The sequence below is a fragment of the Pseudorasbora parva genome, chromosome 8 (assembly GCF_024679245.1).
Source record: "Pseudorasbora parva isolate DD20220531a chromosome 8, ASM2467924v1, whole genome shotgun sequence".
Taxonomy (NCBI): domain Eukaryota; kingdom Metazoa; phylum Chordata; class Actinopteri; order Cypriniformes; family Gobionidae; genus Pseudorasbora; species Pseudorasbora parva.
Window position 1 is genome coordinate 43,558,809 of NC_090179.1, and position 26,862 is coordinate 43,585,670.

The 26,862-nt window shown below is 38.8% G+C and overlaps 1 long non-coding RNA gene across 1 annotated transcript in view; it reads right to left on the reverse strand.

Annotated features, from left to right (window-relative positions):
* LOC137084859 (uncharacterized) overlaps positions 1-26,862 on the reverse strand; it is a 42,031-nt gene that overhangs the window by 10,390 nt on the left and 4,779 nt on the right. Inside the window, exons 2-3 of the long non-coding RNA XR_010906816.1 lie at positions 23,753-23,965; positions 12,643-12,764 (exon numbers count right to left, since the gene is read on the reverse strand). This is a non-coding gene — a long non-coding RNA (uncharacterized lncRNA). The remainder of the gene's footprint in view (positions 1-12,642; positions 12,765-23,752; positions 23,966-26,862) is intronic.

Genomic DNA, 26,862 nt, shown 5'->3' on the forward strand with positions numbered 1-26,862 from the left:
TTCATTTTTAGTTATTATTAGTATTATTAATATAATATTAAAATTGTATTAAAATATTTTGAATTAGCTTTTATTTTTTTGATGTTTTAATCTTAATTTTAGTTAAAAAAAACAATTTAAGTTTGAAAGAATTTAGGTTTATTTTATTTTTATTTCAGTATTAGTTTTAGCTCATATTTAAAGAGTCAAAATTAGTGTCAGTTAAATAATTAAATCAAATAATTAAATAATTAAATCAATTAATAATTACATCATTTAATAATTCAATCAATAAATAACTAAATCATTAAATTTACCAATTTATTGTGCAAAATGCATGAAAATGTTTAATCAAAACTTTTTACTTTTAGTTATTTAAGTATTATTTATATACTAATATAGTAGCTTTTATTTTTAGATGTTATTTTTTCATTTTAGTTACATTTTTTTGTAAATATGTTGTTTTTGTCATTTCTTTATTAATATTACAATTTAGGTTTAATCTATTTTCAGTATTCATTTCCTATTTTTTATTTTATTTATTTCCATAGTTATTTTAGAGCTCTATCAGGCAACCTTTCTCATTTTTCTTTGCTTTTTTATGTAATATTTGTATTTTTATTAATTGCACTTTTATTTTAATAGTTTTAGTTAATGATAAATCACATTCATACAACTAGTGCAGCGTTTCAAGTTTATTTTCATAATAAAAATTAGTATTTCCAAATGTGATTTTTTAATAACAAGCTTGATTTCTGAATGATGTTTAACAGACAAAACCAACTTTTCACAAACATTAGAACTCAAGCCTATACGATTGTGGTGTATTTGACATTTGATTTATTGACGGATTTCTTTAATAATGTAGTTTAGCCTGCTCTGAGGCCTGAGCCAAACAGGAAGTGACTGTTCCTGTCACAGGAAGGACAGCCTCAAGGGTGGAGAGAAAGTTACAGGTCAAAGGTCAGGGATTGTTATTTACTAGGAAGTGATTGATTGATGGGTTTGTTTGTATCTGTGCGCACACATAAACACACACATATAAACACACGCGCACACAACACACGCAAACACAGACACATAAAAACACACACTTACACACACCCCTGCCCCTAGACCTACCCATCACAAGAAACATTCTACATTTTTACATTTTCTAATAAATAAACTCCTCCTGTGTGATTTATAAGCCTTTTGAAAAGTGGGGACATGGGTAATGTCCTCATATTTCACCCTCTCCTGTAATACCTGTGTCATACCCATGGCATTACACACATTTGTGTCCTCATATGTCACAAAAACATGCCCACACACACACACACACACACACACACACACACACACACACACACACACACACACACAGACACACACACACACACAGACACACACACACACACACACACACACACACACACACACACAGACACACACACACACACACACACACACACACACACACACACACACACACACACACACACACACACACACACACACACACACACACACACACACACACACACACACACACACTTGCTCACAGTAAGTAGAGCACAAACAGGAATTGCTAGAGAGACTGTAGATTAAAGAGAAAGCATTAATAGTGTCAGTCTATCATATAAAGAGATTCATGAGGAGGAGTGTGTGTGTGTGTGTGTGTGTGTGTGTGTGTGTGTGTGTGTGTGTGTGTGTGTGTGTGTGTGTGTGTGTGTGTGAGAGTGTGTGTGAGTGTGTGTGTGTGTGTGTGTGTGTGTGTGTGTGAGAGTGTGTGTGAGTGTGTGTGTGTGTGTGTGTGTGTGTGTGTGTGTGTGTGTGTGTGTGTGTGTGTGTGTGTGTGTGTGTGTGTGTGTGTTTGAACCTGTGAAGGGAAATCCATGGGAGGAATCCAGTATGAAAACTGTTTGATTGTGTGTTTACTCTAGCCTCAAAATATGTGATACTGTTGTTGTTAATTTTTATTTTTTTTATGGCAGATTTGAAACGTGATCCTGAAACACAATCATGACAAACAGGTTTGAAGATTTTAATCTTTCTCAGGTCAAGAAAATATGAGCTGTGCTTGAACACCAGACGCGTGAACTGACTAGATTTAAAGGGATATGAAGGGGTGTATATTATATTATACTATACTATATTATACCATTATACTATATTATACTATATTATATTATATCATATTATATTATATTATACTATATTACCATTATACTATATTATACTATATTATATTATATTATATCATATTATATTATATTATACTATATTATATTATATTATATACTATATTACATTATATTATATCATATTATACTATATTATATCATATATTATACTATATTATATTATATTATATACTATATTACATTATATTATATCATATTATACTATATTATATCATATATTATACTATATTATATTATATAATTTTTTATCCTGTTCTATTCGATATTATATCATACTGTACTATATTATATTATACTATATTATATCATGTTATTTTATATTATACTATATAGTATATTATGTTATATGCCCTTTTGAGTTTGGTGTAGTGCATTCCGGTATTCTCGAATGTTTTAAAATAATGTATAACCCTTTTTAAAGTCTGAAATACTCCGATAAATGACAACCCTGAAAACACACACACGCACGCACGCACGCACGCACGCACACACGTTTGTTTTTGTGACATATGGGGACATTCCATAGGCGTAATGGTTTTTATACTGTACAAACCGTATTTTCTATCCTTACACTGCCCCTAAACCTAAACCTACCCATCACACACACACACACACACACACACACACACACACACACACCCACACACACACACACACACACAGATATACACACACAAGCACACACACACACACAGATATACACACACAAACACACACACACACACACACACACACACACACACACACACACACACACACAGAGAGAGACAGATACACAGACACACAGATATCCACACACACACACACACACACACACACACACACACACACACACACACACACACACACACACACAGAGAGAGAGAGAGACAGATACACAGACACACAGGTTTGGTCAGGTTAATGTTTTCTCCTGAACTTATCTTCTCTGTCTGACCCATTTCCTCTGGCTAATCACTTTTGGGAAAGAATCCCAAACTCTCTCTTTCTCTCTTTCTCTATCTGTCCGTATCTCTGTTCCTTCTTCTCTGTAATGGTTTACTGAACTTTTTCAGTCTTGTTTTTGGAATCAAGCTCTTTAACCCTATAAAGCCGACTGTGTCATATCTGATACGCTAAAAACTTAGGCTTTTCTGCCCGTATTATGCTTTTATAGGATGCCTAAAGTCATGTGTTGTGTGTGAATGTGAAAGATCTGCAAAGTCTATCGAAAGAAAGAAGTGATTCTGAACTGCCTGAAACGAGTTCTCAATAATTTCAGTCTCAATTTCTGCTTAACTTACACAATAATGTAACTCATTTGCATAATGCCCGCCTGTGGTCTTCATTGGCTGAACAGCGTCTCTTTGCCCCGCCCTCAATCCCTGCAGCTGCATCTAAGGGTGCTTTCACATCTCTAGTTCGGTTCATTTGGTCCGAACCAAGGTGAACCAAAAAAGCTGAAAGCATTTTTCAGCTTTTTTGGTTCCTTTTCACACCACACTGATTGCTTTGGTCCGAACCAGTTGAAACGAACCACAACGCAGGCACGTGACAACATCCACATCACTCATTGGCCATGGCGTATTTCCTAAACTGCTTTTTGATTGGTCAGAATTTACGTGTGGGAAAATTCCAACAGAAGAGGAAAAGCCAGCAAACTATAATAACAGTATGAAGAGACGACTGCGGGCTGGTTTTGTCCCTGGCTATAATCTACTACACTGTGTGTATTTACAACAGTATGGAAACAATACATTTCTATAATGAAGCGCAGATGCAACGTGAAAACAACTTTTAATGCACTGCAGACGCTGAGAGCGCATCGCTCGTCACTTCAAGCGGAGCCGTGCATTAATTAGGGTGCGTTCACACTTGTCATGTTTGGTTGGATTAAAACGAACCCTGGTGCGATTCCTCGTTTAGTTCGGTTCATTTGAACACATGTGAACGCTGCCATCCGAACCAAACAAGCGGACCGAGAGCGCTAAAGAGACGGGTCTCGCTCCGCTTCCAAACTAAATCTGGTGCGGTTCGATTGATTGAACGCAACACGGACCAAAGACATGTAAACGGACCAAAAACAGGACGTGATGTCACAAGATGTGACGCATAGTCAGCTGATTTGACGACGCGGAAAGATCGGTGTATCCAAAATGAGTAACGTATGTTCGAGGGCAAACGTAGAGCAACGAGGAAGAGCCTCATCAATATTTGGTCAGACGAGCAGGTTTCGAAAATGCTAGAAGAAACACACAAAAAGCAGACCTGGTTCTTCTCATCAGAGGATCTGTGTTGCCCAATAGTCGGTACAGACGACGGAACCGCCGTCTCTTTTCTGCACAACGGAGGAGATCCTGCTGCTGTTTTGAATGTTTTGAACACTTTATGAGCTCTTCATGAGTTCTCAGCGGGTAAAAATAATGCCATATGTACACTCATAAAATGATGGCGTTTAATCAGCGCACAGCGTTGTTTTGAGTGTTCGGTAAGCAGCTCCTACGTCATATAAGCCGACCAATCAGGTTGTGAGCGTCTCCCTGAGCCTTTGGTTCGGTAACTTTAGGTTCGCTGTTAAAAAGGCCAGTGTGAATGCTAAGCGGACCAGGACTATATGTTTTGTTTTTGTTTTTTGGTCCGAACCAAAGGAACCGAACTAACCGAACTACATGTGTGAACGCACCCCTTATTCTCAACTCTGACATGCTCATATTCCGAAAATATTTCCAGGTAATAATATCATGCGCACAATGTCAGCACAGCTAACTACGGCAGCTGGTTTAGTCCAAACATGATCAGTACTTTTGCGGTTGGTTCTGTTCCAGGTCGGATCACGTTCTCACCACAAACGAACCGCTCCAGAGTTCGTTTGAAAGTGTACCGAGACCAGCTCTTCAAGGATGTCTCGGTACGCTTGTTTGGTCCGCTTTTGGTGCGCACCCGAGTGCGATTGCTGCCTTCACACCTGACCAAACGAACCGCACCAAAGAGGAACCGAACTCTAGTACGATTCAACCGAACTAAATGAGGCAGGTGTGAAAGCACCCTAAGACTGAAAGAGTTTGGTTGGTGTTGTTCATGTGAATGCGGTAAAACCCACGCCATCATTACTGTTCGTATCACTGTGTCGAGCTGAGGTTGAGATATGATAATGAGCACTTGGTTACGGACCAATCACAAAAGACTAGGCCGTCTGACCAATCAGAGCAGAGCAACTCTCAGAAAGGCGGGGTTTAGAGAGACTGAATCTTTAATTGTTTTAGACACTGTGAGAAAAGAGCTGATGCTGCAGTGGATATTATGAGAAATTTTAAGTATTTTATGACCTTGGATGCATGGGAACCTTTAAAATCACATAATAGGGGCACTTTAAATATCATCTTACTAAGACATTTTTGGGAGATACACAGATCAGGCATAACATTATGACCACCTTTCTAATATTGTGTCGGTCGTGCTTTTGCTGCCCAAACCGCCCTGACCCGTCGAGGCATGGACTCCACTAGACCCCTGAAGGTGTGCTGTGATATCTGGCACCAAGATGTTAGCAGCAGACCCTTTAATACCTATAAGTTGCGAGGTGGGGCCTCCATGGATCAGACTTGTTTGTTCAGCTCATCCCACAGATGCTCGATTGGATTGAGATCTGGGGAATTCGGAGGCCGAGTCAACGCCTCAAACTCGCTGTGCTCCTCAAACCATTCCTGAAGCATTTGTGCTTTGTGTCAGGAGCATTATCCTGCTGGAAGAGCCACAGCCACCAGAATACCGTTTCCATGAAAGGCTGAACATGGTCCTTAACAATATTTGTACTACTTGTATACGAGTAGTACAAATATTGTTGAGGACCATGTTCAGGTATTGATCGGCCAAGGCTCATTGATGCACGTGGGGAGCAAAGTATACTTCACTGAGCCTTGGCCGCCGATGACCCTGTGGCCGGTTCACCACTGTTCCTCTGTGATGGAGATAATCAGTGTTATTCACTGACCAGTGGTCATAATATTATGTCTGATTGGTGTATATAGTGACGACTGATATTTATACGCATTTTAGTCTGTTATGAAGATCTTAATGATTTGCATTACAAGCATCAGCATTTAATCGTACATATATATATATATATTTTAGGGCCGGGACTTTAACGCGTTAATTAAGATTAATTACGCAAAAAATAAATAACAATTTTAACCACACTTATTTTTGCACCGCGGAACATTTTTCAAAGAATGAGTTTCGACGGACTGATTATACTGGAACACCAACTAGTGCTCACGAGTCACGACAACAAACCATAGTGAACATGAAGTGGATGAGACCGCTTTGCTTGGCCCCGTGGATGGGACATTTTGTTTTAAAAAACGAAAGGATGGAAGCGTCGACAAGAGCATGGTTGTGAGCAAGCTATACAACAAGGAATTAGCGTATCACCGCAGCACATCGAGCTTCAAACATCACTAATACGTTATTGCTACACTTAATGGCAAACATTGCGCTGGTCTGCTGGACTGAAATAAATTAACAATATTTTGATTATTTAAAGGGGCGGTGAAATGCTGTTTAATGCACACTGAGCTCTTCACACTGTTAAAGACTTGGATTCCCATCCTAAACACAGACAAAGTTTCAAAAACTAATGTTGGACGTTTGATGGAGTATTTCTGTGTCAAAAATACTCCTTCCGGTTTCTCACAAGTTTCAGAGAGTTTTTTTCGAGTATGGGTCGACTTGACGTCGATCGAGCGGAAGGTCCTTGTATGGGCCGTACGGGCTCTTCTCCCGGTAGGGTGCGCACGCGTGACTAGAGCGAGAGAGGAAATGCACGCCCATAAACACTCTCAGCTGCAGATCCAGTCGTTCGTGAACACTTCTGTCGTTATAGTCTGCGCCGCGCTCCACTTTATTCCTATGGTTGACGTCGAGCGACTTCAACGCTTCAGCACAGCATTCTGGGAAGGCAGCGCTGCATTTGAACCGATTTGAACGCAGAAATGACGGGAAGCTTCACAACATCGCTTCAGTCGCGTCGCAAAGTGGATTTCCACGGTCACTGCTGTCAGGACTTCACCAAATCATACCATAGAAGTGTGTTTTTGACGGAGCGGTCCCAGCGATAAAGGTTCGGTCCTACTTTGGAAGCAGCCGGTGAGTAAAACTGCTTCAGATGTCTGTGCTGTCGGCTATCGGCGCGTGAGTAAACATCAGTAAACGACACGATCGCGTGCTTCGACATTCAAATGCGCTAACGGACTCCATTGTTGTTCTGTGTATAACGTTACACTAGTCTGACCGTTTTGCTTGCTACTGCTGAGGTTTAGTCGCATACAATAGTCCATAAACCGAATCATGTCCTCATAAACTGCGAGTAAACACACACAAATGTTGACAGGCCACTAAATACAGTCCATACCACAGAGACGGACGTCCTGCTGCTGCTGTTTCTCCTGTTCAATTTATTTCAGCCTCCGAATGATTCTGGATCATTATCTGTATTAGCTGAGATAGCGATGGGTTTCTCCACGCTTGAGGACGTCACCGCTTTGTGCTCGTCATTCTTTAGCTCCGCCCACTCGATACGCCTCCAGCCTCTCGGTTTTTTTCCGGAAAGACTCGGTACAGCCCATATTTCTTTTAGAAATATAATAAAACTAAAGACTTTACGGAGATATGAAGGATGCAATACTACTCTATAGGTGCTCAAGACTGACATGAGATTGACTGAAACTGAGTGTTTCACCCCCCCTTTAAGCTAATGTATTCAGTCATTATTCAATGGTATACTAAAAATGCATGTGAAAAATTACTTCTCACTGTTCTCAGGTCAAATATTTAAATGCGATTAATTTCGATTACAAAGCCTCTAATTAATTAGATTAATCTTTTTAATCGGGTCCCGGCCCTAATATATTTATATCAGCGTCTGTACCAAATTGCATATTTTTGCTCCGCCTTCTAAATGAAACTGAGCTGTTTTTTTCTTCCTATATAAGCCATAAATGCCTGATGCATCAAATATGATATTTATTTAACAAGTATTTTGTCTAAAGGTTCAATAAACTGTTCCAGTTTTCTGACTATAATTTCATATGTCAGACTTTACAGGGTTAAAGCTGTTTTTAAACACTCATTATATCTTCACATTTCATTTGTAGCCATGCTATGTTTTCAGTGTCTGAAGTAAATATTCGAAAAGTCATCGTTCTCTCCCCCTCAAACCCACATGACTTTATTTCCGTCCAGCAACAGTGAGTGAGCGTCACAGAAGAGGATGCTCAGTGTTTGGGGCGGATTTAATTACACGTTTAATACTTCATGTTACAATTTTAGAACAAACCCTGAGCCGATGTTTGAGGAACATCAATACAGGTGCTGCAAAAACTGATGCTGTGTCCACTTTTAGTCCAGAGATAGTGTAACAAGACACCGTATAATGACTGCCCAAACCGCAGCCCGTGTAAAAACATACATGACCTTTGACCTCTGCGTCTGTTCTGATAGTGTTCACCCTACATCACGCTGCTCTGTTTTAAATCTTTCTGACATCTGTCACACTCATACACACACACACTGCGTCTCCATCTTTCACTTGGCTGTTGGTTGCTTTTTGGATAACTGATAAAACATACAGGCCCCTGCAAGTGTGTGTGTGTTGAATGATTGACTGTGGGCAATACAGGTTATGCTTTGTGTATATCATCACACACACAAACACACGGCACCAGTATTTTGCTGTAAAAATATCTGTAAACACTAATACTGAATAATCTAACTGAACACATTTACACACTGTGTACAATATTACCAAATAAAGACAGATACACACTCAAACACAATCATGTTATCTTGAACAAATACATGCACATTAGTTATACACATTATTTTTTATTTCAGTTTATACTTCAACCTAAACTTATTTACTGTAGTTAGTTGTCAAAGCAACACTTAATTTAAAATTTTCATCTGAAATATTTATTTTGTTTCAGCTTTATTTAAGTTAGCAATGATTTTTGATACAAAAATACAGTCCGTGTTTAAGCATGTTCTGTGAAGTGTTGTGTTTTGATACACACACACACACACACACACACACACACACACACACACACACACACACACACACACACACACACACACACACACACACACACACACACACACACACACACACACACACACAGACTGAGTGAGTGAGTGAGAGAGAAGCAACCAGAAAAGGTCAGAGATATTTGACATTTTGTTTAGCATGTCAGTCATCCTCCTCACACACACACACACACACACACACACACACACACACACACACACACACACACACACACACACACACACACACACACACACACACACACACACACACACACACACACACACACACACACTCCAGCGGGAGTGCTGTGGAATCTGTCCCATAATGCACCATGGGAAACACAGAGCTGAGATCTCTTCATTCTGCTGCTGTAGAGACTCTCTTATTCCCTGTGTGTGTGTGTGTGTGTGTGTGTGTGTGTGTGTGTGTGTGTGTGTGTGTGTGTGTGTGTGTGTGTGTGTGTGTGTGTGTCATAGACTCCAGTGCTGAAATCTAAGAGCATGTACTGACCAGACACTGAGAGAAACAGAGAGGACAGGACATGAGAAAGAAAAAAAAAAACACCCCCTCTCTAATTGTTCTTAGAAAGACGGAGACCAAATGAGGGAATAAAACATGTTTGTTTAGAGCTAGTCGTCTGTGAACGGCTGGTGTAATTAGATTCAGGCCGAGGAGAGTTCATTAACTAAGTGAATTAATTAGATAGTTTGAGTGAGGAGACCGCAGCCAAAAACTCAGATTAAATTAGACCAGGCTGGATTCACTCCAGAACGCAGGACACAATGTACACATACACTATATTGCCAAAAGTATTGGGACGCCCCTCCAAATCACTGAGTTCAGGTGTTCAATCCCTTCATGGCCACAGGTGTATAAGTCAAGCACTAGGCATGCAGACGCTTTAGTGACGGAAATGACTACAATCCCATGATGCATTGCTTGAGTTTATTGCAAAATATGTATATATATTTAAATATTTAAGTACTTTGAGAAGCCGACTTGATTACATTTCTGGTGCTTCATGGGAGTGGGCGGAGCTAACGAGATTTTATTGTGCGTTTAGTTTGTTCCGACTCTCTGATTGGTGTATTTTCTGCACAGCATCATGGGTAATGTAGTTTTTCACCACGAATTGCAGTTAAACATGATTATTTTAAAACTAAGTGGAAATAATGTGAGCTGACGGGTTCAACAGAAGCAAATACAATCGATTAACAACCTCGCAGCTCACAGTAAGTCTATAAAGGTTTATAAGTTATTGATAAAAATCAATTTCCCTATACTCTATAAAATGCTGGGTTTTTTTAACCCAATATTGGGTCAAATTTGGACTAACCCAGCAGTTGGGTTGTTTTAACCCAGCGGAAACCCAGTTTTAATCCTGCGGTTGGGTTAAATATTTGCTTAAGACAACCCAACTGCTGGGTTAGTCCATATTTGACCCAACATTGGGTTGTTTTTTACTCAATTTTTTTTAGAGTGTATATGTAGAAAATTAATGGAGTTTCTACTTCCGGAACTCGGCTGTTACACTCCATAGGCATCTAAGATTCCATAAAGAACTTTAAACATCCATGGAACCTTTCTATTCAATAAAACAACACTAGAAATGGAATTTCAACACTAAAAAATTCTGAGTAAAAAACAGCCCAATGTTGGGTCAAATATGGACTAACCCAGCTGTTGGGTTGTTTTAACCCAGCGATTGGGTTGTCTTAAGCAAATATTTAACCCAACCGCTGGATTAAAACAACCCAATCGCTGGGTTAGTCCATATTTGACCCAACATTGGGTTAAAACAACCCAGCATTTTTTAGAGTGAAGTAAAGTTCCGAGAACTCAAAACATAACCACCTGCTCCTTAGCAACCACCTCGAAACTACTCAGGAACTACTTAGCAACCACTCCGAACACTTCACCTTTAGTAACGTCCCAGCAATCACTCCAAACGTTAGCAAACTGTAGGGCCCGTGTTTAAAACTGCTGTCTGTGTTTACATGTACAACAGAACACTGATAGCTATCAAAAATCTGCTCATTAGAAAAACACCACAACACAAGACAATCACGTTTACATTTTGAAATTGTTGGGTTTCGTTACATCCTCCAGTTTTGATATCAAACACAGGACATATGCAGGGTGGTAAAGATGTTTTCATGCAGGGCCAAACTGGGGAAAAGTCTTAAACCGTTAACTGTTTTGCTAAAACGAAATCACTTTTGAATGTCATCATGAGTCAAAAATATCCTCAGTAATACAGTGAAAGAAATCAGACAAATCACGTTTTGCCAATTATCAACATGTTTTTTTAAAAATATATATACACTAATTATTGCCAAAAGTATTGGGACGCCCCTCCAAATCATTGAAATAAGGTGTTTAATCACTTCATGGCCAAAGGTGTATAAATCAAGCACTAGGCATACACGTAAAATCACAGAGCGGGGTCAGCGCATGCTGAGGGTCACAGTGCGCAGAAGTCAGCAAATTTCTGCAGAGTCAATAGCTCCAGACCTCCAAACTTCTGTGTCCTTCAGATGAGCTCAAGATCAGTGTGTAGAGAGCTTCATGGAATGGGTTTCCATGACCGAGCAGCTCATCCAAGCCTTACATCACCAAGAGCAATGCAAAGCGTGGGACGCAGTGGAGTAAAGCAGCCGCCACTGGACTCTAGAGCAGTGAGACGTGTTCTCTGGAGCGACCAATCACGCTTCAGTCTGACAATCCCGTGGACGAGTCTGGGGTTGCCGGGAGAACGGGACTTGTCTGAATGGATTGTGCCAAGTGTTAAGTTTGGTGGAGGGGGGTTATGGTCTGGGGTTGTTTTTCAGGGGTTGGGCTTGTCCCCTTAGTTCCAGTGAAAGGAATTCTTAATCCTTCAGCATACCAAGACATTTTGGACAATTTCATGCCCCCAACTTTGTGGGAACAGTTTGGGGACGGCCCCTTCCTGTCCCAACATGACTGCGCTCCAGTGCACAAAGCGTCGGTCCATAAAGACATGGATGAGGAGTTTGGTATGGAGGAACTTGACTGGCCTGCACAGAGTCCTGAGCTCCACCTGATAGAACAGCTTTGGGATGAATTAGAGCGGAGACTGAGAGCCAGGCCTTCTCGTCCAACATCAGTGCCTGACCTCACAAATGAGCTTCTAGAAGAATGGGCAAAAATCCCCATAAACACACTCCTAAACCTTGAGGAAAGCCTTCCCAGAAGAGCTGAAGCTGTTAGTATGTTTATGTGTGTGTGTGTGTGTGTGTGTGTGTATTAATATATATATATATATATATATATATATATATATATATATATATATATATATATATATATATATATATATATATATATATATATATATATATATATCTTAGTGTCCTGACTAGCTTCAAATGTCTGTGTACTTGTTCTCACATGAGTTGAAAGAGCTGAATGGGACTCCAGACAGGAAGCAGGTCCAGTTAAGTTTTCCTCATGAATTATGGGTAATCTGTTCCATCTCAAAATTCCTCTAGTCACTCCCTATTCCCCTGAAACTAGAAAAAAATTATATATGAGCCTGAATACACCCATATATAAACTCATGCACACACAAACTAGCTGTTTTAACCTACTGGTCGCCTATCTTTTAAGGCATCATAGGTGCAGTCCTGACCTTCTCACGCGGAGGCAGCATAATTATGAAGCTTATATAATTATGCTGCCTACCCTTGAGAAGAGACCTTATTTTGGGCACATTTAAAGATGGCCTTGAATAGATCCTGCATGGTGAACAAAAAAATCATCCAATGTAAGATTCTGATCAACATGACAAATAGTTTAATCTAAATAATTTGCATAATTATTATATGTTGCCCATGTAAAGCATATGAAATCAGTCATTAAATCATTAAGGATGCGGTCTATGTTCCCTAGATAAGAACCCCCCCCCCCACACACACACACACACACACACACACATTCAGTCAGACTCAGTCCTGATGCTGAGCAGTGAAAAAGACGCTGAATGCATTAAGTCTGAAGGTCATAGGTCACACGGCGCATTGTATCCACAGAATTACTGTACCGCAAGATGCTCAGCGTAACACACACACACACACACACACAAACACACACACACAGAGTTCACTGCAGAAATCAGGACGAATCACTTATACCAGCTTAAAAACTGTTATTGAATGTTGAACTGAATTAAATGTTAACTATAAATATTCACGTTACATTAATCTAATTATAAATGGGTTTTACACAGTATTTGTGTGTGTGTGTGTGTGTGTGTGTTTGTGTGTTGTATTATCAAGATTTTTAGAAAATTGCATTATGCTAGCAAAAGGTAGCACTATTTTGTATTTTCATCTCGGGGTATAAATATAAAAAATAATTACAAATAAATAAATAAATGCATTAATTCATCAACTCATAAATTATTTACAAATTCATTAATTATTTGAGATTCATTTATAAACAACTAAATTATTTATTTTGTTCACTTATTCATTCACACTCATTAATTCATAAATAAAATAATTCATTCATTCATAAATAAATAAATAAATAACTAAATCAATTAATTCACGCACATTCATTCATTCATTCACTCATAAATAAATACATTCATTCATTTACTCATAAATAAATACATTCATTCATTCATTCACTCATAAATAAATACATTCATTCATTCACTCACTCATAAATAAATACATTCATTCATTCACTCATTCACTTATAAATAAATACACTCATTCATAAATAAATAAATCAATTAATTCATTCATATTCATTCATTCACTCATAAATAAATACATTCATTCATAAATAACTAAATCAATTAATTCACTCATATTCATTCATTCACTCACTCACTCACTCATAAATAAATACATTCATTCACTCATAAATACATTCATTCATTCACTCATATTCATTCATTCACTCACTCACTCACTCATAAATACATTCATTTACTCACTCATAAATACATTCATTCATTCACTCATATTCATTAATTCACTCACTCACTCACTCATAAATAAATACATTCATTCACTCATTCATAAATAAATGCATTCATTCATTCACTCATTCACTTACCCATAAATAAATTCATTCATTCACTCACTCATTCATAAATAAATGCATTCATTCATTCACTCATTCACTTACCCATACATAAATTCATTCATTCATTCACTCACTCATTCATAAATAAATGCATTCATTCATTCACTCATTCATTCACTTACCCATAAATTAATTCATTCACTCATAAATAAATGCATTCATTCATTCACTCATTCATTCGTTCACTCACTCATAAATAAATGCATTCATTGATTCACTCATATATTCATTCACTCATAAAAAACTTTCATTCATTCACTCAAATAAATACATTCATTCACTCATTCACTCATAAAAAACTTTCATTCATTCACTCAAATGAATACATTCATTCACTCATAAATACATTCATTCACTCATTAATTCACTCATCGATAAATATATTAATTCACTCATTCATTCACTCATAAACAAATACATTCATTCACTCATTAATTCACTCATAGATAAATATATTCATTCACTCATTCATTCACTCATAAATAAATACATTCATTCACTCATTAATTCACTCATAGATAAATATATTCATTCACTTATTCATTCACTCATAAATAAATATATTCATTCACTCATCCATTCACTCATAAATAAATATATTCATTCATTCATTCACTCATAAATAAATATATTCATTCATTCATTCATAAATAAATATATTCATTTATTCATTCACTCATAAATAAATATATTCATTCATTCATTCATAAATAAATATATTCATTCATTCATTCACTCATAAATAAATATATTCATTCACTCATCCATTCACTCATAAATAAATATATTCATTCATTAATTCACTCATAAATAAATATATTCATTCATTCACTCATAAATAAATATATTCATTCATTCATTCATTCACTCATAAATAAATATATTCATTCACTCATAAATAAATATATTCATTCACTCATTCATTCACTCATAAATACATTCTTTCACTCATTCATTCACTCATAAATAAATACATTCATTCATAAATACATTCATTAATAAATTACTAAATCAATTAATTCACTCATATTTATTCATTCACTCATAAATAAATAAATTCATTCACTCACTCATTCATTCACTCATAAAAAACGTTCATTCATTTACTCATAAATACATTCATTAATAAATTACTAAATCAATTAATTCACTCATATTCATTCATTCACTCATATATAAATAAATTCCTTAACTAAATAAATGCCTAAATTAATTCCTTTCTTCCTTCATTCATTCATAAATAAAAAAAACACACATACGATAAAGTTACATAATTTTATTTATGACAGAAAATACACTTGCTGAGTGACCAAACGTAGACGTGTCAACTCAAGACAGTGTAGACAGACCAGCTGATTATAGCAGGAATACTTGCATACACAATACACATGCCATAAAAATATTATTACAAAATAAAAACATTTTATTCTTGCAGTTCATCTAATAGGCAAGGCAAGCTTATTTGTATAGCACATTTCATACCCAATGGCAATTCAAAGTGCTTTACATCGAAATTAATTAAAACAGTGATAACATATGCATGAGATAAAAGAATACCATGTGGACGTATTAAAAATTAAAAACAAGGATAATTAAAACAGTTGTAAAGATGAAAAAAAATGGCCAGATACACAATAGTGGTCTGATAATTTTAATAAACAGTCATGTATTTCTGTTGCAGAAAATAACCTTGTGGTTTTTCTGTGATACACACACACACACTTGCATCAGTCTGCCGTTCTGCTGGCCACTAACGCAACAGCTGCGCCGTGAAACCGCAGACGGCGATTAGCGAGGCTGAGGTCAGAGATGCCGCAGTGAACGCAACAATTTGTCTTCTTTTCCTCTCGCTGTGTTTGCATCATCCATCACTCTCCATCCCTCCTCCGCGTGCTGGAATGTTCCTTCACTCCCTCCGTTCGGAGGAATTCCCCAGGAGCCAATCGGCTCGCAGTCAGGAAGACGTGCTCTTTCTTGACCTTTAGCGGGAGAGGCGAACGAGCTGTCAGGGGTGGAAGGTCGTGACCTGTGACCTCACTCACATCCACAGTTTCAGGCCTATTACGGGCTCAAGCCATTATAATTAGTTAGCTCTGTGTGTGTGTGTATGCCGATGAATGAACAGCTCAGTTTCACACACTCCACTGAGTTAAGCCATGACCTTGGTCGATTGCCAGGGTATCCCATAATTCCTGGAATATTTTAAACAATGTTTCGAATGCACATTGAATGACACAAAACAGTGTGTGTCTGCATGTGCATTCAGCAAGTGTGTTAATTTAGCATTATTTAGATACACACTCTAAAAAATCCTGGGTTTTTTCAAACCATGTTTGGGTCAAATTTGGACAAACTCAACCGTTGGTTTAAGTTTTAAATCAAATTTTAAACCCACCGGATGGGTTTGTCCATATTTGACCCAAACTTGGGCTTAAACAACCCAGGACTAAGAGCAAAAAGGCCAGACGCTCTTCTCAGCCGAGACGGTTTGGTTGTTATGATACTGAATATCCGCAGAGGTGTCGCTATGGTTTTGTTCTGTTGCTGTGCTTCTTGAAAAACGGCCAGCGATTAGCCCATAAAGGTCCTGTTCTTCGCGTGTTTTCGAAGCTTTGATTATGTTTACAGTGTGCAATATAACATGAGTTCATGTTTCGCGTGTAAACACAGTATTTTTCACACAGTTGACTTATCTGTAGAGTAGGGCTGGGATAAACGATTATTTTTTAAACGATTAATCTAGCGATTATTTTTTCGATGCATCGATTAATCTAACGATTAATTTTTCCTGACCGATTCGGTTACGATTCGATTCGATTACCGATTATCTACCCATTAATTGCCTAATAGCAATTTATACATGTTGATTTAATTATCTGAATGAAAAAACAAATTCCTTAACATTGCAATATATGTTTATTGCTCTAAAAATTCCAAAGTAAGACTATACAAGAGCAATGCATTCAATAAAACCTTGAAAACATAAAGTAGGCCACACACACACACACACACACACACACACACACACACACACACACACACACACACACACACACACAATAAGTATTTACCTACAACAAAGAAACTTATTATACGATTTTTCTATGTATGCAACTCAGCCTACAGGCTATGCCCATCGATTAAATATCAACAAGTTGGTTAATCAAATCCGGGGACACACTGCAAGCGTGAGCGTCTCGGCTGCGTGGCGTGTCCGTTTTTGTTTCGGCTCACATGTTAACAGGTTGGAGTTTGCACACTGCCTGTGACGCGCGGAAAACGCGTGCATGCTAGAAATAGAAGAGCGCCTATTTTTCACGCGTGTTGGGAGCGTCTCCAGGCAAAATAGAATAGGAAAAGATGTTTATATATCATTTTGACACGAATACATATTATTAAATTACATTTTCATGTTTGAAAGTCTGTAGGTTTACATAAATGCAGATATAGGCCTAATTGTAATAATAAAAAACGTCAATTATCGATTTTGAAATATTGCAACTGTCAATACAGAACGAAATATTCTGTAGCCTATTTTGCCGTCAATACCATAGATATGTGGCTACTCCCGACGTTTTCTTTGCTGTATCAGTAGGCTATCTCTGTTTAACATTAGGGATAGGGCTTCCCTCCGCATCAATAGCAGCAGCAGCGCCGCGTCAGACACGCTTCTAGTGTGCAAAGGCAGAGAAAACGCCACACAGCCCCGTGGCTGACCCGCAACAGAAACGCCACGCGCATCCGCGGCATGACAGTGAAAAAAGTTACATGTAGAGTGCATTACGGGCGCCAATACTCCGTTTAAAACCGGAATAGTCCTGGGATGAAACTGCTCACTTAGAAGATGGATACCCTCGGTCACATCAGGGCGATTAGACATTGAACATTTTAAATTTAAAACAGCTTATTATGTAGGTAACGGAGCCAATGTGTCCGATGCTTTCACTTGATGCACACGTTTGTTTTTGTGATTAAAATACATCAAATATTACCAAAACATCTGTCTTCCTGTGTGCAGAAATGTGTTTATGTAGCCGTGACAACAAAACGCGTGCGCGCATGCCTGTGATGCTCCGTGCGCACCGCGCGCCAACCCCATAGACTGTGGCCAACCCGCAAGCCTTGCACTTCTTAAAGTCTGAGGAGCCACTCGTGTTGCTACCATAGATATACATAATAAATAATATACTTATTATGTACATCTATGGTTGCTACTACTCTCCGGCGCCGCCATCTTTATTTTGAGTATGACGAATCGACGCGCATATTTTGCGTCGACGTATTTTTTGTGTCGACGTCATCGATGACGTCGACGCGTTGTCCCAGCCCTACTGTAGAGTGCTGTTTCCTCTGTCCTAAAAACGGCCTGATGATTTCCTTGTTCTATGAAGTCCCTCCTTCAGAAACACGTAACGAGTTCTGATTGGGCCAGCGCTTCCCGTGTTGTGATTGGACAGCAGCTTAGCGCACTTTGCCCGGAAAGGTCCCGCCTCTTACCATAACGGGGCGATGCAAGCGCTGAATGCGCGCTCTTCTCCACGTGGGAGAGCAACGAGACCACGCCCCCTATTTTGCGTGTTCTTGTGGGCGGAGCGTTAGTCAACAAACGGTTCTAGTGACGTCATCACAGCAGGAAGTGCAGCGGTGTCGTCCAAACCGGCCGATCGCTGTAGGCTTTGAAAGGGAACTTCTGTTAAATAAAATATCTCGCTTGGCATTGAACTTTGAGCTTTATAATTTTACAGGTATTATTTACGCTCTAACAGCAACATTACACACTAACTAAAGTTTGAAAGATGGAATCGCGAAGAACGGGACCTTTAATGTTCATCATGAAATAGACACTCAGCGCAAAATAGACTCGTGGCAATTCGTGGCACTCCCATTGAAAACAATTGAAAAAATATAGCTGAAATCAGAAAATATGGGGCCAAGCACAAAGAAGACATGATATGTTGTGCCAGCATGGCTGGGAGCATCAGACCAGCTGCAGCAATGAGCAATTAAAGACATATTAAGATGATTTTAGGCAAAATGGCTGAAAAAATCCTAAATACGGTCTTGGAAATCATTGGGTATCATTTGACTCGGCATGCTGCACGAAATCTAAAGACATTAGTTTTGGGATTTTTGGCCAAACCGTTTAGAAGTCATAAGCAAAAATGTAAAAATGTAATATTTCCTGACCACTAGGTGGCACTGTGCCGAAATGGTGGTCATGGTTTTCATCATAGATATGAGTCACCATCGTCATCACCGGCGGCCATCTTGTCACAGGCAGGCTTTCTGTCGGGCTCTGTGGAACCTGATGTAAGATGAGTGATCTGTATGAACATAAATACTCTGATCTCGCTGAAATCTTGACGGATTTACAAATGGTTTGGTTTCTTACAAACGTTATTAACATGGCTACAACTCTGGATGCTTTAACACGTTGAAATTGCAGCTTTTCATTTCGATAAACGACTTAATCATGCAGCTTGTGTATCACGGCTAACTTACGCGCACGTTATCAAGGCTGAGACCACAATCGAGCTGTTCAATTATATAGGTTTATTGACACCAATAACGATTTTATGACAACCAATCTTTTGTCTAGTTAAAATAAACTTAGTTTGCATGTTTTTTGTTTGTTATATATACATATAAAGCTCTGGAAAAAAAAAAATCAGAGCTGTATATGTGTATAAATATGTATAATTTCTCATGTTGCCATTCGGTACACAGTTTTAGTAGCCTATATATTAATTTAACATAAATACCTTGTGTGTATGTATATTCATCGCACCTATCTGTTCTGTTCAGTGTAACTTTCATATTGAAGTCCATGGTTATAATTATTCATAAGTATGTAGTGTCATAACTACATCTCTGACATTTATAACAAACTAAACAGTTTGAAAATCGGTTGAAAATTGAGCAAGTTATGGTTATTTAAAAGTGCATGCACCATTAAAACACACTGTTACGAGTGAGCAAGCTGCCTGTAACAAGATGGCCGCCAGTTGCGGACGGCGACCTCCATTGGCTAACAGCGCGCACGAGACATCTAGCCTTTATTATGGATATCTATCGTTTTCATAACCCACACCAAGTTTGGTCACAACACACTAAAGCGCTGCAGAGATATAGCCTCATGTCCATTTTGACATGCTCTTTGTTATATCCAAAATCGTTATTTGAGAACGGTTAGACGAATCAACTTGAATGCGGAAATATTTTAAAGGCGGAAAATGACGTCATAGGGTGCAATCGAATTGTCTTGAGCCAAGGAATCAGGAGATTGGACAGTTGGACAGTTGGTGGCGCTAGAGGTATTGAGTTAAAGAATCTTTTAGATATGGTGACAGGCCAGCGTTTATTTCTGCTATGTGATTGGCTGTTAGATTAATCTATATTGAGTAAAAATGTCGACATCCATTTTATCGCGATTCGATATGATATCGTTTATCGGCCCAACCCTTCTCAGCACCTTGTTAAAATCATTATACTGTAGGCACTCCTAGTGAAAACAATTGAAAAATACAGCTGCAATCAGCAATTAAGGGGCCAAGCACAAAGGCAGCACGACTGGGAGCTTCAGACCAACTGTAACAATGACAATGACATTGAGAAGATGATTTTAGAAAAAACGGCTGAAAAATCATAACTACAGTCATGGAAATAGTGGCTATCATTTGACTCAGCGTGCTGCAACAAATCTAAAGACATCAGTTTTGTGATTTTTGGCTCAACCATTTAGAAGTTATGAGCAAAAAGGTAAATTTTTCATATCCCTTGATTTCGGTGGCACTGTGCAGGTACCCTCAGGTTATGGTTTTCATAACCTACACCAAGTTTGGTCACAACACACTAAAGCGCTGCGGAGAGATATAGTCTCATGTCCATTTTGGCATGCTCTTTATCAAATTCATTTTCACGTTATTTGAGAGCGGTTAGACGGCTCAACCAGGGCCGTACCCAGGATTTTCTAAATACCGAGGTCCAAATATGAATTTTGGGTGAAAAAACATTTCCCTGTAGCTTTATAACCATGTCAGTGTGCAGTATAAATTATTTTAAGAAGACAACAGATTTTTATAAATGAGAATCTGGTAAAATTGTGCAAAAAAATTTGCCTCCAAATTAGAAAATCAGTTTTGTTGTTAAATTGAGCCAAAGACGAGATATGTGTGACTCCGTCTTTGAAAACCTAGCTAAAGTTAATTTTTGTGATTTACATTATGTAAAGAACATTATTTGAACATATAACCTTGATATATTTAATATTAAGATAGAAATCAATGTGAAAATATAACCAATGAGTGAAATCAAAATTTGATTCTCCTAATCTCAATATTAGATTATGAGACTTTAGCCTCGATTTCACAGACAAGAATCACATTATGTGTAGCAATTAGGAATATATTGTAGACTAATGCTTTTTCTATTCTGAGCAACCTGCTCTTTCTGTCTCATCGCCATCATCTTCTCTCTTTCTTTTTCCCCAGTCTCCTTCTCTTGCCCTGTATCTTTTCTCTTTTCAAAGCTGAGCTTTGTTTGAAGCAGTCTTTTCATTTTCGTCTGTATCGGTAAAAACAAAGTTGTAAATGTAAATTTACTGAAGGCTTCCAAGAAAACCAGGTCAAGAAAACGTTATTAGTTTGCATCTCTGATTATTAAGCGCTCTCGCGGTGTCATGATGTCAAACATCAGTCGTTGTTCGAAGCGCCGGTTGGTGGTTGTGGCATTTGTCCCGCCTCTCCTCCACTGTGATTGGACATTGATGTTCACCCAAAGTTGAACTGTGGACGCTCAACGCGTAAAAATGGACAAAACCTGCCAGCTGTTGGCGCTATTGAAAAGTGCGGCGCATCCATTGGAAACAATTGAAAACATACGCCGGGCGAGGCGAGAACACCTGTTTGTAACCACCGCCTTCATAGGCTATTATTTTGCAACTTCTATTATGTACACCTCGGAGAAAACATCTCGGGGACCTCAATGGTGGGTACGGCCCTGGGCTCAACATATGGTGCAATCGAATCATCTAGAAAAATGTCTAGCCCTTACGAATCACAAGTTATTAGCATAAATGTAAGTGCAGATTTGTTAGCATAAACCAACAGTTGGTGGCGCTAGAGGGATTGAGTTAGAGACTCCAAATTTGCTGTGGTGACATTTCAGACCGTCCTCAATCAACATTTCGACATTTCAAAACTTTCCCACAAGCGGTGCTATGGGCTGCCACAGACTTTCAGAGCTGAAGCAAAAGAATAATAACAGGAACACTAATGATTTTGGGGAATTTTTGACATTCCCATTTGTTCACAAAAATCCACAATACTTTTTTCCGCAAATATATGACACAAAGAGAAAGGTGTGAGAAAGATTGTGCTTTTGTTATTTTTGCTACTTTTATATATAAACCCGATTCCAAAAATGTTGGCACGCTGTACAAATTGTGAATAAACACAGAATGCAATGATGTGGAAGTTTCAAATTGTAGTATTTTATTCAGAATACAACACAGATGACATATCAAATGTTTAAACTGAGAAAATGTATCATTTTAAGAGAAAAAATGTCATGGCATCAACACATCTCAAAAAAGTTGGGACAGCCCATGTTTCCCCCTGTGTGTCATCCGCTCTTCTTTTTATAACCGTCTGCAAACGTCTGGGGACTGAGGAGACAAGTTGCTCAAGTTTAGGAATAGGAATGTTGACCCATTCTTGTCTAATACAGGCTTGTAGCGGCTCAACTGTCGTAGGTCTTCTTTGGCGCAGCTTCCTCTTTATGATGCACCAAATGTTTTCTATGAGTGAAAGATCTGGACTGCAGGCTGGCCATTTCAGTGCCCAGATCCTTCTTCATGATGTTGTAATTGACGCAGTATGTGGTCTGGCACTGTCATGTTGGAAAATGCAAGGTCTTCCCTGAGAGAGACGACGTCTGGATGGGAGCATATGTTGTTCTAGAATTTGGATATACCTTTCAGCGTTGATGGTGCCTTTTCAGATGTGTTAGCTGCCCATGGAATGTGTCTCTCATGAAATCCAAAACGAGCCAAAATTTGGCATGACATTTCAAAATGTCTCACTTTACACATTTGATATGTTATCTATATTCTATTGTGAATAAAATATAACTGAGATTTGTAAATTATTGCATTCCTTTTTTATTTACTATTTGTACAGTGTCCTAAAGTTTGTTTTATTTTTCAGGCCAGCTTTAGTTCAGCTGTAGACTAGTTATTATTTCCAGTCATTCAGTGCTTCAACAAACTTATTTTAGTTAGTTGTCAAAACAACATTTCTAATTTTCCTTTAGTTGAATCTACTATTTATATATTAAAGTATTTCTATCGTTTTAGTTAACCATAATATAACCCTAGTGCATGTGAATGCGTCACTGGTACCTTCATTCTGTACGTCTGACCGCCGACACAGTCACTGAACATCCATTGACTCGCACAGCCAGGAGAAACAATAAGACGTTTGCCCCGCGGCCCATTCACTTCCCCTGCCGGACCCCTGGAGGCAGGTGGGCGGGTCACAGCGCCATTAAACTGCACTAATGAGTGTGTGATTGACGAGCCGCTCAGCCTATGACCTTATAATGAGGGCCGGGCCTGAGAACAGAGAGACAGAGAGAGCAGAAAGTAGCAGAAGAAACAAAGAAACATGGTTTTATGGGAAATGTCTGTTAGCGATTAAAGTCAGTTCCACACACACTATAAAACAAGCTGTAAGAGATCGCACACACACACACACACACACAGTAATACCCTATTAGTTCAACAAGTGGACCGCGGTAGGAACTGATTCCCACAGAGCAATAAAACCCACCTGGACTTGTCACTGAGCGTGCTCGTGTGTGTGTGTGTGGGTGGGTGTTAACAGCTGTGTAAGAATCAGTCTCAACATGCTTTAATACAGAAGTCGCCAAAACGTTACAAATCAGGACCAGATGAGACTCCGTCTCTGAAGCTGCATCCCAGATCACAGATTGTCAGTACCTGGGCTGTGGTAAAAGAACAAGAATGGGTTTAAAATTGCAATTCATTTCAAAGTCTGCAACTTAAAACTCAATTTACATGAAAATGGAAGGAAATGGAAAGAAATTGGACACATTCACACAGCAGCAGGATACGGCTGTCAGTCCTGATTTAAAGGGAGGGTAGGCGATTTGTTGCAGAAACATCCCAAACAACCAGCTAATGCTTTTCACGCCATAGCTACTGTCATTTGGAAGAGATGGAAACCTGTGGCGTTATCCTCGCAGCGGTTCGTGATAGTGTTTCAATGTCAACAACACTATCAACAGCTAAATGAACCTGCAGCAGTCAGTGCTCTTTAATTGTTTATGTTCATTATTATTGTAATGTTATGCGCCGTCTCCAGTGACTCTTAGGTTTGCTCCCTGCTGTACACGCTCATGTGTTTTGAAGGAGGCGTGGCTTTGAGACACTCTGAAGGGAGGGTGGGATCTTATGCTTTTTTTTAAACGAGTTCGCTATAGAGGGTATACATTGAGCTGCTACTTGACTGGAGTTAAAGGGCGCCTATTTCCGTCCGCTAGAGGGCGCCTATTCTAAACAAATGCGTAGTTTGATGACGCAAAGTTTGAGCGAAGTATCTTGGGACATGTGGTCTTCAATTCACATGGTCTTCACCGGTGGAAAATAGGACTCGGGCAGAAATCACGTTGATGGATGTGGTTATTAACGTTACTGTAGTGAAGCAGAGCAGGACCGAGTGTTGTGGAGCTGAGCACGGCCGCTGGAGCGATTGTTAAACAAATACCCGCCTCGCGAATACCGGGACTTTTATTATGACGGGACGGGAGACAGTCGCCGGGCGACCGCACTGATCCGCTCTTCCGGTTATGATTATGAGGTAAAGCAGCTCTGTTTATCATATTAGATACATTTAAGAGTGTTTAAAATGATGTTAAGACGTTACTCCGTGCGTTCACTCGTTCAAGAGTAAAGCGCTTCTGCCAAATAAAAGCCGAAACCGAGGGTAGAGCAGATGTGATTGACAGGCGACTCCCTCAGACACTATGCTGACACGTCCCGGTCAGTGGTTAAAATAGCAATTTTCTCACAATTTACAAATAGTTGGAAACATTTGGGATATTGTAGGTACTCAACTGAACAAAATATATAACACCGGCCTAGTGGTTTTTGGATATTTTACTGCAAAAATACTACATAGTGCACATTTAATATGGGAAAATGCGGTTAAAACAAACGGTTATCAGTTTAAACTAAAGGTTGGACTCGATATGGTGTCCCATAAGATCCAGTGATCCATGGATATTGACATGCAGCCAGGAATCCTGTTTACTGACATGAGCCCGATTTCGATACATAAATATTTATCACTGTCGGTCATCACAACTTTGAGTGACTCTGGCATTTATATGCAGATGGGCCTATGTATTAAAACATATACCCACGTAGGAGGGGACGTTCTTACAACCTTCTGCAACGTTGCCTAAAGGTTCTCTAGCGGTGACGAAACTCCCGAACATTAGAGATGCTTCTCATACGTCCTCTTTTGGTTATGAATGTGCTGGAGTTCAAGGTTCCTGATATGACTTTAGGGAGACGTTCCATTTTGGTTATTCTATGCACTGTTAAAAAAATTCTGGTTTCCAGTGGAAAGTTTTCAAGTGACTGATCACATCTTAATTTTTAAGATGGCCAAATCGAATTTCTGTGAATTAAATTGCATCAATTCACAGAATTTCAATTCGGCCAACTAAAAAATTTAGATGTGATCAGTCACTTGAAAGCTTTCCATTGGAGACTTTTTTGTGTGTGTGTGGTCTGGTCATAGAGCAAGGCTACAATCAATCAATCAACTTTATTTATAAAGTGCTTTTACAATCACGATTGTGTCAAAGCAGCTTCAGTGTCAAACAGGATAATATTGCAACAAAATTAGATTCGGCTGTACAGTCGTTCTGGAGAAAACGGTGATGTTATCAGCTTATTTTCATTTATCATATAGCGACAATGTTGGCAGATCAGTATTATAGTTTATAGAATTAAATAAAACCTAATTCATACATTTTATTTGTATATTTAGTTGAATAACTTTGATCATAATTTTACAGTCCCCAACTGAGCAAGCCAAGCCAAAGGCGACAGTGGCGAGGAACCCAAACTCCATCAGGGCATGATGGAGAAAAATAAACCTTTGGTTCCTTTGGTTCTCCTCTGGACTATTAACACACAGTGTATGATTATTAATCTGGCAACCTTACAGGTCAGAAATCATATTAGATCAGAATATTCGAAATTTCAGGGTATCACGGAAGAGATGGGTTTATTGAGGATGGCGCGTCGATTACACAAGAATATGAATACATGAAAGATCAGAGTTATTGCTCTGGAGGCGGGGTTTTTTGGCTACAAAGAGGACATTTGGGACGCTAACAGAACGTTCCCACATGGTCCTCTGTTGGTCACATAACGTTCCCGATATGACTTTAGGGGGACGCTCCATTTTGGTTATT